Source organism: Oryx dammah, unplaced genomic scaffold (assembly GCF_014754425.2).
Source record: "Oryx dammah isolate SB20612 unplaced genomic scaffold, SCBI_Odam_1.1 HiC_scaffold_4, whole genome shotgun sequence".
Lineage (NCBI taxonomy): Eukaryota > Metazoa > Chordata > Mammalia > Artiodactyla > Bovidae > Oryx > Oryx dammah.
This window is the reverse complement of record NW_024070188.1, coordinates 69,219,439-69,238,820: the sequence shown is the minus strand read 5'-3', so window position 1 is coordinate 69,238,820 and position 19,382 is coordinate 69,219,439. Positions and strand designations below refer to the sequence as shown.

The following is a 19,382-nucleotide window of genomic DNA, read 5'->3' as shown; positions in this document are numbered from 1 at the left end:
GAGTACTTGCATTATTTTTCAACTGCAAATTCCTAATCTTAACCTTGTTGCTTTTGCTTCAGTTTGAAATATTCAGCTGCATGGTTTTAATATCTTTGGTTTTCTTGTTGATTTAGTGAGCTATATAAAATTAATGAAATGTGTTCAAAACACGTTGGAGTCTGTTGGAAAAGACTCTGATGCTGGGAGGGATTGGGGGCAGGAGGAGAAGGAGACTCTTATTTGTATAAGAGTCATGATTTTAACTTTTTAACAAAGTTAAAACAATTGTTTTCTAACTCTGTGGCTTCCCAGGTGGTGCCAGTGGTAAAGAACCTGCCTGCCAATGCAGGAGATATAAGAGATACAGGTTCAGTCCCTGAGTAGGGACGGTCCCCTGGAGAAGGAACTGGCAACCCACTCCCGTATTCTTACCTAGAGAATCCCATGGATAAAGGAACGTAGGGCTGCAGTCCATAGGGCTGCAAAGAGTCGTCCGACTAAAGCAAAATAGCACACACAAAACAATTGCTTTCTAACTCTATGGGCCCTCACAGATCTCTAAAACTACAATTTGTTAATACCACCATAGTTGCTAAAATTTGTTAATATAGCTCTCTGAAGCTCAAATGATTTTACTAAAGAAGTTTCAAAGTAATATTTGGGGCCCAAAATACTCAGAAGAAACATGGCAATCTATGTTTCAGCACAATTTGACTCTGTCCTAAAGTAGGGGCTATCAAACTTGAACCTGTATCAGAATCATCTCTAGGGTTTATTGAAGCAAGATTTCCAAGCCCAATCCCAGAGTTCTGAGTCACTCAGTCTGAGGTGGGGGCCCAAGAATTTGAGTTCTAACCAGCTCCCAGTGACAGTGATGCTGGTGGTCCAGGGACAATACTTTAAGAACCACTATCTGTAAGTAAACCTAAATTTATTGATTATATTGCTTAGAAAGATCATCTAATATTGGTCTAACCCCTTCATGGATCACCACCCTGCCATGACAAAAGGGCTTGCATAACTCAGTGAAGCTATGAGTTGTGCCCTGCAGGGCCGTTCAAGACAGACGGGTCCAAGTGAAGAGTTCTGACTAAATGTGGTCCACTGGAGGAGGACATAGCAACCCACTCCAGTATTCTTATCAGGAGAACCCCATGAATAGTATGGCAAGGCAGAAAGATATAACATCAGAAGATGATCCCCCTAGGTGAGAAGGTGTTTAATATGCTACTGAGGAAGAGCAGAGAGCAATTATTAAAGAGTTAGACACAACTTAGTGACTGAACAAAACAACATTGGTCTAAAGATTCCACTTTATCAATAATAGCTCTTTTATTTCCCATAAATTTGACAACCATTTTCTCATTTAATTAAAGTTTACTGGGATTTTTCTTAAATATCCCATCTCCTTCACTAGATTTTATTTATATTCAAAAGTAAATCAAACATTTGTACATTGTTTTTAGTTTCATTTGGCAAAATAAAACTATCCTTCCCACTCCCCACCCCACCTCTTATCCCTGGCAAAATAAATTACCTATCCTGTTTTTCCCCTTAACATGAGGCTTTCTTGGACTCGAAGTACAAAAATCACAGCATAATTTGAATAAATGTTTCTTATGTAAGATGAAGATAGAATGAAAACATGTTATTTAAAACCTATTAACTGTATGCTTACTGGCTGATTTTAATATTGCTAAGTTTGCAGGCCATTTTTATCAATAATATGGCAACTGCACACGCAGTTGGGGTGTTGACATTTTGCATATATGCAATGTTCTGAGACGTATGAAAATATAGCTACAAAATCTATGCCCGCACAGCTTACTGCTTCTGTTAGTGCAATTTTTACCATTAGGCCATCTTCACTAACATTAACTTTAGCATTTCACTATCTTTGTCAACATGCTTTTACTATTCCAAGAATCTCTTGCCCAGGAAGATAAAAGTTGCAAATAACTTCATTGCTTATTCCAGGAACTTCCCCAAACACCATTTAAATGAATATCACACTGTTCAACTCTTCAATAAATAGCATCAAACATCTGTTTACTCATCACAGCTCTTTAAAACCTTTGCCTTAAAATCCTTTCCTTCTTGGATCTATTTAGATTTCATCTAAACTAAAATCCTAAACTATTCTCTCATGATACTTATTCAATCCTAATCAAATACCTGTACTAAAAGATCTACCTTAAACCAAACTCCAAGACTCATATACATCCCTATCCAAGACTCTATTAAGCAGTGCTCTTTCTCCATGGTTAAAAAACAAACAAAGAAAAAAACCTCTCAGCTTTGTCTTATCAAGAAGTTATTTTAATGTTTTGGGTTTTTTCCAGGAGCCAGTATCTGACAATCTTGCAATTCCTACCAACATCCAATGTAGCTCTCCTTACTGCAGTTAAGTCAAGACCGTTGACTAGTACTCTCTGCTACTCTGAGTCCCCCTGACATCCTGCCAGGGAAACTTGTTAGAAATGCACATTCTTAATCCTGCCCATCCCCAAATTACTCAATCAAAAAACTCTGGTGGTGAGTTTCCAAAATGCTGAGATTAACTTCTAGGAATAGGGAATCCATTTTAGGAATTCTTTATTGTCTGCTCATATTTGAAAATGAACAGAGGTCCCAATATATCCCTTTATCATACTGGCCCTAGGAAACTGAGAAGTTCGCTAGTTTCTTACCTGTCCTGGTCCCTAACCAAATCTAAGAGGACTTTCCTGTCTTCATTTGTTTTGTCCATAGGAGTCCAGGTTGGGAAAGATTTCTCCAAGCTTTTCCACCCTCTGAGATTAATCAGATATGGCCGAGCCATTAGGCTGGAAGATTACATGAGGGGCACAAACCACCCTCTCTGACTAACCACTCCCAGACTCCTGCGGGTTTATCTCCATCCATATACACATCTGCATTCCCTCTGAGCCAGATGTCTAATTCTCATATTTTTAACACTACAACTGCAAATCATGAGTTTAACTGTCTAAATGACATAATTCACCAAGGATAATTTAGAACTACAGCAGTCACTCCAGGGGAACTTTATGATGTAACCAGAAGTGTTCATTTGAGAGCGACCTTAGGCCCAAAAGGGGAACAAAATTTTAAATATTCAATTTTTGTAAATTTTGATTAGCATACGGAAGTGGCTAAAAGAAATTCAGATCCAAAATTGCTTCCTTAAAAAAAATTCTCCAAAGCATGATGTGAAAACTATAAAGCAATCTACCCTTTTGATTCCCTCAAATTACAAAATGAACCTATTAGTTTTTATCATATCATTCTTTTCCACCAGACTATATACCTTCATTTCTCTCTACTCTAGCTCTCTCTCTGGCACTCTCTCTTTCACTCCTGGTTGGCCAGAAACCCTCGAACCTCGATTAACTCTTTACACTGCCCTCGGAACAGGAAAAAATCTCCTATGGTTGGTTTTAAGCTGAGGTCTTACTATGAGTTGAAAGCCACTGCCAATTCATTTTCAAAGTCTTTGTAAGATAGGAAAAACTTTGCAGAGGAATGTAGAATAACTTTAGAAACCAATAATCCAGGGCTTTCAGGTTTATACCAATTAATTAATACATTAGTGGAAATTCAGGTGCAAAAAATTAGAAGAATAAGGCAGAATGAGAAGATCTCAAGGGTAACTGAATCAAATCCGAATTAAAAAGGGATCTAGAGAGGTTTAGAAAAGCTTGAAATGAAAAAAAAGAAAAGAAAAGAAAAGAAAAGCTTGAAATTTGGGGCACAGTCTTTTGGTGACTATCCCCAAAGACTTTTCTAGGAAAATAGATGGGACTATGATATAGTCTTGTAGCAAAGCAAGGCTAAGTTTATTTGATATTTCAAGGACAGACTCTTTACTATTTAGGCAAAATTTAGGAGTAGATCCTGAGGCAAATGGGACCCCAGATTTCTTCTCATTTTTTATTAATAGTCTTAAGCTACAAATAGAGGATTTTTTATGAAAGCAAAAACTAGATTGGGAAATAGCCTTTACCAGGCCTTAAATACTATTCTGAAAAAGACTTAGAACAAAAATAGAGTAAGATTCAGGGTAAATTTATGCCTTTACAGAAAACAAAAACAAAAAAAACCAGCCAGATACTTCCATCTATATGGGATCCTATATGGAAAATCAGTCATTCTATATAGGAAAAGGCCATCTACTGATGAAGCCATGAGTAGTTACTATAAGCAGAACTGCATTGGAAAAAAATTACCTTGTGTTAGCCCAGAAACTACAGTGACAAAATGAAGTGAAAAATCAGTAAAGGTGCTCCAAGGGGGAACCCAATGTCCTGTTTCACTTTCACACTTACAAGGAAACATTTCTCTAAGTATTCAAGGAAAGCCTTGCAAAATTTTTATTGATACAGGTGCTACCATATCCACCTGAAATCCTACCACTGTTACACAACCTTATTGAGGAATGAACTTCTAGAATACATTCAAACAAAGCACTGAACTATTAGAATACTCAGTGGTGGGTGTCCCTAACAACCTTGGCACTCCCCATGTTCCAGCCAGAACCATCACCCTCGGATCTTTAAGCAACTTGTTTTCCACCTTAGTGATCACACACACATGCTCACTCACACACAGTGGTTTACTTGTGCAAACTGAATTGCCAAACAAAACACGCTCCTAGTTCCTTTCTTGAAGTCCCTGAGGGCCTCCTATTCATCACAACGGCAGAGCTAATTTGGACAGTGACCTGCCAATCAATATCAGTACATCTAACGCAAGCTCACGGGCAAATCTCGAGGTGCCAGACTTCTCGTGGGCAACATATTCTAGGATGCATTACTGGGGCTGGACCCCTCCGGGTTAAGACTGCCCCACCAAAGTGACAACTCAAAGTTTCACAACAGCCTCTTAGCCAGAGTTAAAGACAGACTACAATCAACAGACAAAATAGAGAAGTACTCATCATACCTTGTCGCATTCCCTGTAACACTGGTAACATTCCCATTAATAATCCACAGGACTCAATACACATTCCACCTAGCCCGGTTCCATCGAGCCTGGGTTCCCCCCTAGCCCAGGATCTGCTGAGTTTGGTTCCGCTTAGCCTGGATTCCACCTAGCTGGGCTCCTCCTATCGTGAGTTCTACCTAGCTTGGTTCTACCTTCTGCTGCCGCTGCTGCTGCGTCGCTTCAATCGTGTCCGACTCTGTGAGACCCCATAGACGGCAGCCCACCAGGCTCACCCGTCCCTGGGATTCTTCAGGCGAGAACACTGGAGTGTGTTGCCATGTCCTTCTCCAATGCATGAAAGTGAAAAGTGAAAAGTAGCTCAGTCGTCCGACTTTTAGCGACCCCATGGACTGTAGCCTACCAGGCTCCCCGATCCATGGGATTTTCCAGGCAAGAGTACTGAAGTGGGTTGCCATTGCTAGGACAATTATTTCCCAAAAATATTTGGAAAAAGAAAAGTTCATAAAGTTCCAAAACCCAAAACTTGAATTTTTCAGTTACTGGCAACTATACAGCATTTGCATTGCATTAGATATTGTATCTGGGTTCAATCCCTGGGTCAGGAAGATCCTCTGGAGAGGGAAATGGCAACCCACTCCATGAAAATTCCATGGACAAAGGAGCCTGGTAGGCTACAGTCCATGGGGTTGCAAAGAGAAGGACAAGACTCACTTTCAAAGCTGATTTAAAGTATACAAGTGAATATGTGTAGGTTATTTACAAGTACTACACTATTTTGTATAAGAAACTTGAGTGTGAATTTTCTTATCCACAGGGGTCCTAGAACCAGTACTTGCAGGATTACCCATTGACAATTTTATGTACTTGTCCAGGACATGAAGACAATTTGTTCCCTGCTTCCCTGTAGTACCAAACTCAAATATTGTTTTCTTTTTGGTGGTTCCTGAGGCTAAAATTCTACAATAATAAGTCTGTGTTCTTGTTTTAGTGATCCTTTAGGTCAAAATTATCAATACTTGTTTGCCTTCTCCTGGAAAAATCAACAGTCTACCTTGACTACTGTGGCCAAAAGTGTTATTGATGCACCCTCCTTCTCTTCATAGATCTTCAACCACAACCTCAAGGATCCAAATTTTTTGTGATTCTATTCTTATCTAATATGTGGATGACCTTTTGTTGTGTTCTTAAAATAAATTGAACTCTAAGGTTGATTCCATCTGCCTGCTTATTGTTTTAGCTCAGAAAGGGCACAGGGGTCTCAAATATACAATTTTGTCAAAGTAATACAAAGTTTTGTCTAGGTGATAGAACATACTTACCCTGTGAGTCATGAAGTACATGAAGTACATTTCTTTCTCTTAACAGATTTGGGTTTTCAAAACTTCACCAGGCCATTAATTGAGAGACAATTAAGAGGATTCCTAGATCTCACTAGCTGCTGGAGTTCCCAGGTTTTTGAAGTCTCTACATCACTGCAGGACTCAATCAAATCTTCAGAATCAACCTTTTTGAAAATCTAAGCACAAACACTCCTTACATGAACTAAAACTAACTTGAAAAACCTCCCACTCTAAGTCTAATTATCATGTACTTGTCTAATTGTATATATTATAATATGAGAGATTTGAATAAGCCCTGACAACTTTTGTGAACCATTTAAAGGGCAATAGCTTACTATAGTTTCTTTCTTGACCCAGTGGCAAAAGTCTACTCATCTTGTTAAGGGCATAAGCCACAGCAACCAAATTAATGAAGGCTCTATTAACTGTTTTTTAGGGTCTCATTTGCTGGGGTCCAGCCCCGGTGGATCCAGGGAATTCGAAGGGTGGACGGAGTTGTCGAGGAAAGACTTATTTATTGATTGATATAAGATTAGATTAAGAAACAATAGTGTAGTAGAAAGATTAAGTGGGGGAAGAGCGCTGAATAGCTTGGATTATGTGGAAGACCAATAAAATTCCAGACAAGGAATTTGCACCATCTACGTTGGGCCACCGGCGCTCGCTTGAATATCTAAGGGTGCCTCGCCTTAGGCTCCCTTTCGCGCGGGTCTTAACAGCCAGGGCAAGTAAGTAGACTTGGCAAGCCTCCGGGCCCCAGATGGGAATTCAGCCTGAAATTAAAGTAAAGAGGAAAAGGAGGGAGAGGAAGAAAAAGAGAGAGAGACACGGGGGAAACCAGTCCAGCGACTGGCTCCGGCTCCTATTGTTTAGAAGGCCTTATATACCTTTTAGATTGTACATAGAGATCAATGGGTAATACAAAATTATGCAGTGTTAGCAGCCCAGACTCTTATCAAAACCAGGCTTTTCAAGTCTTAGGTGGTTTACATCATCTTCTGGCCAAAAGGGGCCAATTAACATTTTACAGCCTTTTTTCTGATAAGGGTTTGTCAACCAGAAGACTTATTTGTGTGATCTTCCCAAAGTTTGGTGCCACTCTCAGAAAGTACTAAATAAAGTTACATTCTTACATAGCAAGGACACAAGAGGAGTGCAAAGAGAAGTAATTAACTCAATAGTCTAGTGTTGCTAACATCAGAACTACTATATATCTTTTTCCATATCCCGTTTACATTGATTAACATCCTCCCAGGTGCCTAAAAGATAAAGAATATGGAGGCCTGGCAGCAATCATTGAGTCAACAGTGAAATCCCATCACCAATATAATTTTTAACTCTTTAGAAAAGGCTCTGTATCTTTAAGATGCTTTTAAGCTTTGTGCCTCTCGCGGTTGGGGGCTGCAAGCAATTAACAAGCTGTAAGAGGTCCAGGGAACCTGTTAGGCAAGCTAGAGAGCAATCAGAGGGGGTTAACTGAAACATCTCTTTCAAATGCAGAAGACTAAAGCCCTGAGTTGACTTTTTTTCCAGAGAATATCAGAAAAGTGGAAAAGCGGGCAGATTCTTATTTTGGGGGGGTGGATGCTCAGGAAATTCCAGGGGGAAAACCTGAGGTCTGATTAGCCTTGCCATCAGAGCTCTTGCCGCATGACCTTGTCACGGGTGGAATTCCTCACGCTGGCTCCTGACACTCATTTAAACTCGACAGTTCATCATGTTGCACATTCTTTATTGCTCATTGAAAATAAACAGTGCTTCTCTGCAATTAGACTTTCTTTCTAGGAAGTCCTTTTCTTTTCTCTCTCACATGCATCATTGTAATGCTTTGAATCTTGCTACTCTTTTTTTATCATCTTTAAGAGACACTTGGGTTTCCCTGTTGGTAAAGAATCCACCTGCAATGGAGGAGACCCTGGTTCTATTCCTGGGTGGGAAGATCCGCTGGAGAAGGGATAGGCTACCCATTCCAGTATTCTTGGGCTTCCGTGTGGCTCAGCTGGTAAAGAATCCACCTGCAATGCGAGAGACCTGGGTTCGATCCCTGGGTTGGGAATATCCCCTGAAGAAGGGAAAGGCTACTTACTGCAGTATTCTGGCCTGGAGAATTTCATGGACTGTATAGTCCATGGAGTCTCAGAGAGTCAGACATGACTGAGTGACTTTCACTTAACCTTTGCAAACTGTATAGGCTCTTCAACAGGCTAGAAACTAGTTTAGAAAATCAAGATTTAGTTTTCATTGTTGACAGGACATATCTTAAAACTGGGAGTTTCCCCAGTGGCTCAGCAGTAAAGTATCTGCCTGCCTGTCGGAGACGCAGGTTCGGTCCCTGGGTAGGGAAGATCGCCTGGAGGAGTCATGTCAACCAACTCCAGTATTCCTGCTGGGAAAATACCATGGACGTAGGAGCCTGGGGGGCTACGGTCCATGGGCTCACAAAGAGTCAGACACAACTGAAGCAACTGAACACATTTGAACCCTGAAACGGGAAAATAGGTGGTTCAGAATATAGCTGCCATGTAACATGGCTCTCTAAAGGGAACAGGTGCTATTTTAGAAGAAGGATGTGGTAATTACATCTCTCTAGACCTCTCTGGTATCTAAAATATTACTGAGATACAGGATGCAAACAAAGAAGTTATAAATTTGAAGATTTTTGCTAATAACCCCATAGTTAATCCTGCAGGCTCTTCAGATGGGTGATTGTATTTGTTCTCTTGGTTTAGGTTGTGGCTCTTGAGAAGTGGAATGCAGACTCTGATCATTAACCTTTACTTGCTGTTTGTGTTGCAGTGTTCAGATCTGTGATCCCCAGAGTTTTGCATACTGTGTGTGTAGCTGCTGTCTCATTTAATGACCCAACAAATGATTCTCCAACAAAAAGAACAGGAAAACCTGATGCTTGGGGAAGTTGAAACAATTACCCCAGAAATATGATACTTAACTGTAACAAATTGCCCTGAAGTTGTGACTTGATCACACTTCCAGATAATAATCTAAGCTTTAGCTCATGCTAAAGAAGCTGAGAGTTGAGAATATCTATATCCACTCAACTCTGTCTACAGTCTCACGAGTTTAGAATTCTATTTTCTTCACTAATATAGCTTTAGTATTCCTCTGCTTTCATCATGGCTTTATTATAACTTCATTGTTCCAGAAACTTCCTGAAGAAAAAGTCTATATGAACATCAGACTGTTCAGTTCTTTTTCCATCAGATAGCATCAGACCACTTTATTTCCCCAAATTCTTCAAAACTTTGGCTTCTAAACCTTCATCTTACTGTGCCTTCCAATCATAAACTATTATATCCCCTGTCTGCAATCCTAATCAAACACTTTCCCCTCTGACATGTTACAAAAACATCCATCAAGTAGTGTTTTTTCTTACTACTTTTATCAATAAACTCAACTTTCTCTTATCAACAGGCTGGGGAACTAGCAGACTGGTATAACAGAGATTCCTAACCACAGCCTATGGACTCTGGGTAATTCTGAGGATGGTGACACAAAAATCTCAATACTCTAACATCTAGCTGTGTTTATCATTTTAAATGCTGGCTTAGATTAAATTAATTGACTAATTACTCTTTGATGCTAGGCCAATTGCAGCATAAATTCCAGTCCCTCTTGTTTATGGGTTTGGTTCTAAACTGTTCTGATTCAGGAATGCCACTTAAATAATTTATCTGTAGGAGTTAAAACCCAAGAGCACTGACATTTGATAACTAATCTTGAGAGGATCCATTACATTCACAGTGCTCATTTCCAAAAATTGCTTTCTTCAACTCCTTTGTTTGCTACCCATAGTATGTGGGAAATGAATTTAATAATCTGTAGATATTTTCTCCAAACACAAAAGGAATAGATTTAGAAAATAATTCAAACAGATTGTGAAAATCCAGAACATTGTTTTGCTATTTTAAAAATATGAATAGATCTGGAGGAAAATATGACTGAGTTTTTACCTGCAAGTAAAAGAGCCAGATTGCAAAAGAAAGGGGTTTTTGGAAGAGAGAAAGTATAAGCTATTTATAGCTCCACTTAACATGGCAATCATGGTGGGGTTTTTATTTGTTTTTTCTTTTTTTCTTTTTTTACTTTTTGGCTGCGAGGCCTGTGGGATCCTGGTTCCCTGACCACGATCAAACCTGTGACCCCTGCATTGGAAGTACAAGCTCTTAACCACTGGACCACCAGGGAAGTCCCAGTAAGTGATAGGATAATGTTTGGGTCATTTTTAGCAGACACAAGGAATTCCAATTATTAGTTAAGCAAAGAAATTGTTTTAAAAAGTGGTCTTAGGAAACAAATTTTGGATACTCCAGGCATTCCTAGATCCTGTGATTTTTATAATACATGCCTGGTTTAGTAACACTTGCTATGCATGGCTTGTCTAGGAAGATATGGATTTTAGAATAGAAATTATTTTCCTCTATAAATATAAATGTTTCCTGAACCGAGAACAGAGACAAACCATTTTGATTCCTATCAATGCTTTAGCGTATCTCGCTAACAAAAGGAATAGATTGGTTGTCACACAAGGTTACTTTCCATTTTAAAATTCTAAATTAATACTGATAATTGTTTTACTTTTGTCACTTTTCTAGATTTCATAGGCTCACCACCTATGTATATTTGCAAGATTAAGACCTATGACATTAATTCAGCATCCAAAGTATACATTGCAGAAAGTTTACAGGTCAGCAGAAAAAGGATTTTGTTGCTTAAAGCTTTAGAAATGTAGAGTGATACACAGTTAGATCAACCTAGATAGTATATTCAAAAGCAGAGACATTACTTTGCTGACTTAGGTCCGTCTAGTCAAGGCTATGGTTTTTCCTGTGGTCACGTATGGATGTGAGAGTTGGACTGCAAAGAAGGCTGAGCGCCAAAGAATTGATGCTTTTGAACTGTGGTGTTGGAGAAGACTCTTGAGAGTCCCTTGGACTGCAAGGAGATCCAACCAGTTCATCCTAAAGGAGATTAGTCCTGGGTATTCATTGGAAGGACTGATGTTGAAGCTAAAACTCCAATACTTTGGCCACCTGATGCGAAGAGCTGACTTGTTGGAAAAGACCCCAATGCTGGGAAAGATTGAGGGCAGGAGGAGAAGGGGACGACAGAGGATGAGATGTTTGGATGGCATCACCGACTCAATGGACATGGATTTGGGTGGACTCTGGGAGTTAGTGATGGACAGGGAGGCCTGGTGTGCTGCGGTTCGTGGGGTCACAAAGAGTCAGACACGACTGAGCGACTGAACTGAACTGAACACAGTTAGACAGTTTTCTTTAAGGATTTCTCAAAGCTTTTATGTTCATGTGCATTGTGAATCTCCAAAGTGCCTTAGAGCACGCATTGTTTCTCAAAATTATTTAGCCAGAGAATCCTCTTATTGGGGAAATACTGCTACATTCATTGCATTTAATTGATCATTGTGATGCCTTCTTTGGACTACTGACATCACCAACAAGCACATTAAACATCACAGTGAAATTACTATGATATGGTTCCATGCTGCTGCTGCTAAGTCGCTTCAGTCATGTCCAACTCTGTGTGACGCCATAGATGACAGCCCACCAGGCCCCGCCGTCCCTGGGATTCTCCAGGCAAGAACACTGGAGCAGGTTGCCATTTCCTTCTCCAATGCATGAAAATGAAAAGTGAAAGTGAGGTCGCTCAGTCGTGTCCAACTCTTCGTGACCCCATGGTTCCCATAGGAAGCTGTTAATTCCACACATTTTTTTCATGAGATGTAGCCCTGTATTTGGATACACAGCTTGTGGGGATCTAGAATGTGCTACAAGTTCATATGTGCTGTGCTGTGCTCAGTTGCTCTGTTGTGTCTGACTCTTTGCAACCCCATGAACTGTAGCCCACCAGGCTCCTCTGTCCAAGGGGATTCTCCAGGCCAGAATACTGAAATGGATTGCCACACCCTTCTCCAGGGAATCTTCCCAACCCAGGGATCGAACCCAGGTCTTCTGTATGCAGGCGACAAGTTATTATAAGGGCCTGCTAATCTCTTTCCAGCTTCCATTTCTGTTATCAATATTATACTCTCTTGTTTATGTTTGGGCCAATCTGCTAGATTAGGCAGGTAGAGGTTTGTTCCCTAACTCTGTTTTCAGCAACTTGAACAATGCTTTGTGGGCACTTAGATACTTTGTTTCCAATTCAGTTATAGCCACTAAATTTCAAGTCAAGGAAGAATTCTGATTCATGGTTAACATCCTCTAATCAGAAAATTCCTCTTTACTCTTAAAATTGTATTATTTCATCAATATTTTCAGAATATAGTCTCCAGCATGCATTTTGTTTTGCACTGAGCAACATCTTTTCATACTGTTCATGGAGTTCTCAAGGGAAGAATACTGAAGTGGTTTGCCATTCCCTTCTCCAAGGACCACGTTTTGTCAGAACTCTCCACCATGACCTGTCCATCTTGGGTGGCCCTACATGTCATGGCTCATAGTTTCCTTGAGTTAGACAAGGCTGAGGTCCACATGATTAGAACATGAACAGTATGAAAAGGCAAAAAGATAGGACACTGAAAGATGAACTCCCCTACCCCAGTTGGTAGGTGCCCAATATGCTACTGGAGATCAGTGGAGAAACAACTCCAGAAAGAATGAAGAGATGAAGCCAGAGCAAAAACAAGACCCAGCTGTGGATGTGAATGGTGATGGAAGCAAGGTCCGATGCTGTAAAGAGCAATACTGCATAGGAACCTGGAATGTTAGGTCCATGAATCAAGGCAAATTGGAAGTCGTCAAACAGGAGATGGCAAGAGTGAGGATCGACATTTTAGGAACCAGAGAACTAAACTGGACCAGAATGGGTGAATTTAACTCAGATGACCATTATATTTACTACTTCAGGCAAGAATCCCTTAGAAGAAATGGAGTAGCCATCATGGTCAACAAAAAAGTCTGAAATGCAAGTACTTGGATGCAATCTCAAAAATGACAGAATGATCTCTGTTTATTTCCAAGGTAAGCCATTCAATATCACAGTAATCCAAGCCTATGTGCTGACCAGTAATGCTGAAGAAGCTGAAGTTGAACGGTTCTATGAAGACCTACAAGATCTTCTAGAACTAAAACACCAAAAAGATATTCCTTGCATTATAGGGGACAGGAATGCAAAAGTAGGGAGTCAAGAAACACCTGGAGTAACAGGTAAATTTGGCCTTAGAATACAGAATGAAGCAGGGCAAAGATTAATAGAGTTTTGCCAAGAGAATGCACGGGTCATAGCAAACACCCTCTTCCAACAACATAAGACTCTACACATGGACATCACCAGATGGTCAACACCGAAATCAGATTGATTATATTCTTTGCAGCCAAAGATGGAGAAGCTCTATACAGTCAACAAGAACAAGACCAGGAGCTGACTGTGGCTCAGATCATGAACTCTTTATTGTCAAATTCAGATTTAAATGGAAGCAAGTAGGGGAAACCACTAGACCATTCAGGTATGACCTAAATCAAATCCCTTACAATTATACAGTGGAAGTGAGAACTAGATTTAAGGGTCTAGACCTGATAGACAGAGTGCCTGATGAACTATGGACAGAGGTTTGTGACATTGTACAGGATACAGGGAGCAAGACCATCCCCAAGAAAAAGAAATGCAAAAAAGCAAAATGGCTGTCTGAGGAGGCCTTACAAATAGTTATGAAAAGAACAGAAGTGAAAAGCAAAGGAGAAAAGGAAAGATATTCCCATTTGAATGCAGAGTTCCAAAGAATAGTAAGGAGAGATAAGAAAGCTTTCCTCAGCGATCAATGCAAAGAAATAGAGGAAAACAACAGAATGGGAAAGACTAGAGATCTCTTCAAGAAAATTAGAGATACCAAGGGAATATTTCATGCAAAGATGGGCTCAGTAACGGACAGAAATGGTAGGGACCTAACAGAAGCAGACGTTATTAAGAAGAGGTGGCAAGAATACACGGAAGAACTGTACAAAAGAGATCTTCACGACCCAGATAATCACGATGGTGTGATCACTCACCTAGAGCCAGACATCCTGGAATGTGAAGTCAAGTGGGCCTTAGGAAGCATCACGACAAACAAAGCTAGTGGAGGTGATGGAATTCCAGTTAAGCTATTTCAAATCCTGAAAGCTGATGCTCTGAAACTGCTGCATTAATACGCCAGCAAATTTGGAAAACTCAGCAGTGGCCACAGGACTGGAAAAGGTCAGTTTTCATTCCAATCCCAAAGAAAGGCAATGCCAAAGAATGCTCAAACTACCACACAATTGCACTCATCTCACACACTATTAAAGTAATGCTCAAAATTCTCCAAGCCAGGCTTCAATAGTAAACCATGACCTTCCAGATGTTAAAGCTGGTTTTAGAAAAGGTAGAGGGGACAGAGATCAAATTGCCAACATCTGCTGGATAATTGAAAAAGCAAGAGAGTTCCAGAAAAACATCTATTTCTGCTTTATTGACAATGCAAAGTTTTGACTCTGTGGATCACAATAAACTCTGGAAAATTCTGAAAAAGATAGGAATACAGACCACCTGACCTGCCTCTTGAGAAATCTGTATGCAGGTCAGGAAGCAACAGTTAGAACTGGACATGGAACAACAGACTGGTTCCAAATAGGAAAAGGAGTCCGTCAAGGCTGTATATTGTCACCCTGCTTATTTAACTTCTATGCAGAGTACATCATGAGAAATGCTGGACTGGAAGAAACACAAGCTGGAATCAAGATTGCCCAGAGAAATATCAATAACCTCAGATATGCAGATGATACCACCCTTATGGCAGAAAGTGAAGAGGAACTAAAAAACCACTTGATGAAAGTGAAAGAGGAGAGTGAAAAAGTTGGCTTAAAGCTCAACATTCAGAAAACGAAGATCATAGTATCTGGTCCATCACTTCATGGGAAATAGATGGGGAAACAGTGGAAACAGTGTCAGACTTTATCTTTTTGGGCTCCAAAATCACTGCAGATGGTGATTACAGACATGAAATTAAAAGACGCTTACTCCTTGGAAGAAAAGTTATGACCAACCTAGATAGTATATTCAAAAGCAGAGACATTACTTTGCCGACTAAGATCCGTCTAGTCAAGGCTATGGTTTTTCCTGTGGTCACATATGGATGTGAGAGTTGGACTGCAAAGAAGGCTGAGTGCCGAAGAATTGATGCTTTTGAACTGTGGTATTGGAGAAGACTCTTGAGGGTCCCTTGAACTGCAAGGAGATCCAACCAGTCCATTCTGAAGGAGATCAGCCCTGGGATTTCTTTGGAAGGAATGATGCTAAAGCTGAAACTCCAGTACTTTAGCCACCTTATGCGAAGCGTTGACTCATTGGAAAAGACTCTGATGCTGGGAGGGATTGGGGGCAGGAGAAGAAGGGGATGGGCGAGGATGAGATGGCTGGATGGCATCACCGACTGGATGGACGTGAGTCTGAGTACACTCCGGGAGTTGGTGATGGACAGGGAGGCCTGGCATGCTGCGATTCATGGGGTCGCAGAAAGTCGGACACGACTGAGCGACTGAACTGAACTGAAGCCTTTTATATTGGACATCATTATCAATATATAAATCTGCATAGTGGAGGTGGAAGTGAGTAGAAAACAGGATACATGAGTTTGTTTGGGATGGGTTGAGCTTTTGATACTGCCCTCAGGCATATCCCAAGCAGCATATATAGCTGTCTCAGTTTGCTAAGGGGTAAATACGGCTCATATAAACAAGGCTATTCTAGACTTTGATAGGCTCACTTGGGTCAGATTTAAGTTAGAATGACTTGATTTTTTCCAACAGTTTTATAATGTCATTTCTTCTAAATTAAAAGAAAAAACATGATTTAAAGTAAAAATTTAAAAATCAGTATTTTGATACTTTTGAAAATGGTTCTTAAAAAATAACATCAGGAATTAATTGTAATTACATCCCATGACAGCCTGGGAACTCTTCTCATTTAATTACAAATTCTACATTGGTGCTTTCTTGGTTGACAACAGGGCAAGACTGCAGGCATATTATCAATTAACTTTTCCTAATTACTCACGTACAAAATTCAAAACAGTACCAAAAATAAGCTATCTATAGAAGAGTAGCTGAACCCAAGCATGCACTGTAAATATTCCCAAATTATGAAAACTACATCACCAATTAGAATGCCTTCACAATGCAAGATTAGTGCCACATTTGTAAGCTTAAACAAAATGCAAATAAATTGCATAATTCTAAACAAATGCTTGCCAGGGCACAGTGTCACATGTAGCTACTCATTTGTTCAATGTGAAGGATTTCCTATGCATTGTGTGTTTTTTCATCTAAAAATCAAACAATTTAATTTGAACACACCTTCTGAGCAGTTGATAATAATATCCCTTTTATTTCATTTCTCATATAGATTTTTCTTTTTTATTTTTCTAATTTTACTGCCTGAACCGTGAACTCCCTGATGTTCAAGCTGGTTTTAGAAAAGGTAGAGGAACCAGAGATCAAATTGCCAACATCTGCTGGATCATGGAAAAAGCAAGAGAGTTCCAGAAAAACATCTATTTCTGCTTTATTGACTATGCCAAAGCCTTTGACTGTGTGGATCACAATCAACTGTGGAAAATTCTGAAAGAGATGGGAATACCAGACCACCTGACCTGCCTCTTGAGAAATCTGTATGCAGGTCAGGAAGCAACAATTAGAACTGGACATGGAACAACAGACTGGTTCCAAATAGGAAAAAGAGTACGTTAAGGCTGTATATTGTCACCCTGCTTATTTAACTTCTATGCAGAGTACATCGTGAGAAACGCTGGACTGGAAGAAACACAAGCTGGAATCAAGATTGCCGGGAGAAATACCAATAACCTCAGATATGCAGATGACACCACCCTTATGGTAGAAAGTGAGGAGGAGCTAAAAAGCCTCTTGATGAAAGTGAAAGAGGACAGCGAAAAAGTTGGCTTAAAGCTCCACATTCAGAAAACGAAGACCATGGCATCTGGTCCCATCACTTCATGGGAAATAGATGGGGAAACAGTGGAAACAGTGTCAGACTTTATTTTGGGGGGCTCCAAAATCACTGCAGATGGTGACTGCAGCCATGAAATTCAAAGACGCTTACTCCTTGGAAGGAAAGTTATGACCAACCTAGATAGTATATTCAAAAGCAAAGACATTACTTTGCCGACTAAGGTCATCTAGTCAAGGCTATGGTTTTTCCTGTGGTCGTGTATGGATGTGAGTTGGACTGTGAAGAAGGCTGAGTGCCAAAGAATTGATGCTTTTGAACTGTGGTGTTGGAGAAGACTATTGAGAGTCTCTTGGACTGCAAGGAGATCCAACCAGTCCATTCTGAAGGAGATCAGCCCTGGGATTTCTTTGGAAGGAATGATGCTAAAGCTGAAACTCCAGTACTTTGGCCACCTCATGCGAAGAGTTGACTTATTGGAAAAGACTTTGATGCTGGGAGGGATTGGGGGCAGGAGCAAAAGGGGACGGCCAAGGATGAGATGGCTGGATGGCATCACTGGCTCAATGAACGCGAGTCTGAGTGAACTCCAGGATTTGGTGATGGACAGGGAGGCCTGGCGTGCTGTGATTCATGGGGTCACAAAGAGTCAGACACGACTGAGCGACTGAACGGAACTGAATTTTACTGCCAGTCTTTTTCTATCACTTCTTCTGCTTCTCCTAGGATTTGGGGCAGAGACTTGCTAAGTCTTCCTACTTGCTTTTCCCCTGAAATTGGATTGATAGCCTGGGACAGAGGGGCTGATCTTCTTGACCTTTGTTTTAGAAGAAAAGTGAAAGTCAAATTTGCTTAGTCGGGTCTGACCCTTTGCTACCCCATGGACTATGGAATTCTCCAGGCCAGGATACTGGAGTGGGTAGCCTTTCCCTTCTCCAGGGGATCTATCCAACCCAGGGATCGAACTCAGGTCTCCCACATTGCAGGTGGATTCCTTTTGTTTGTTTGTTGTTGTTTAGTCACTAAATATGTCCAACTCTTTTGCAACCCCATGGATTGTAGCCCACCAGGCCTCTATGTCCATGGAATTTCCCAGGCAAGAATACTGGAGTGGGTTGCCATTTCCTTCTCCAGTGCAGGCGGATTCTTTACCAGCTGAGCCACAAGGGTTTTAGAAGGTGGCCTTGTGAAAAGCCTACTTCCTCCCCACTCCATTGAGGCAGCTGGGGTCAGTGTTTTAGGCCAAGTCCTCTGCTTTGCCCTCCTCTATGTGTTTACAAGGTGAAATCTGATGGCCCCTCCCCAGCTTAGCTATACCCTTTGTTTTCTGGCTCTGCAGTTTCTCTCACAACAGAAATGGATTCTATTCCTCATACTTAGCCTTGCAATTTGCTTTGACTAACAGAATTCAGTAGAAGTGATGATGCACCAGTTCTCACAAAGCCTGTCTACATTCCAACACTTCCATCATTACCCAATAAGACACCCAGTTAATTAGCTTGCTACTGTATGAAAGAACTCAGCCCAACATCCCCAGTCATCCCAGTCTAGCCACCCCACATCATTCAACAGCCAGTCAACTCCAGGTAAGTCCAGATCAGCCAACCCTCACATCCCATAAACTAAATAAAGGTTTTATGTCTGTTGTGTCCTATTATTGTGGTGAGCAATAACTAATGCCACAGGTATGGAACGTAATGTGACTGTGATTGGGCCCTGGCCTCCATCAAAGGCTTGCTTTTGTTAATTAACCTCAAAAAACACAAGCTGATATCGTATGTCATAGAATTTTCAGGATACAACTTATAGTGTTAGGTGGTGTGGTGTTAGTGGCTTCAGTTCTATTCAGTTCTCAACTAGTGGTTTCAGTTCAGTTCTATTCAATTCTCAACTAGTGAATTAAGAAATGACCCTGAACAAGTTGGTCAGTTGAGACAGTGGAACAGTGGTGGTGCACAGGGTTGGGGGAATAACCAAAGGCAAACTATATTCTTTTAAAAAAATGTATATTATTGTTTGTTGTTTAGTCATTAAGTTGTGTCTGACTCCTTGTGACCCCATGGACTGTAGCCCACCAGGCTTTTCTGTACATGGGACACTCTTCTAAAAAATATATGTGTGTGTGTGTATGCGTGCATGCATGCTAAGTCACTTCAGTGG

General features: G+C 40.6%; 1 long non-coding RNA gene across 1 annotated transcript; it reads right to left on the bottom strand.

Annotated features, from left to right (window-relative positions):
- Positions 1-16,570: 16,570 nt before the first annotated feature.
- On the bottom strand, positions 16,571-19,327 carry LOC120862579. The gene is made up of 2 exons (XR_005720810.1): positions 17,911-19,327; positions 16,571-16,689 (listed from the first exon to the last, which is right to left on the bottom strand). It is a non-coding gene; the product is annotated as an uncharacterized LOC120862579 (long non-coding RNA).
- Positions 19,328-19,382: the final 55 nt, after the last annotated feature.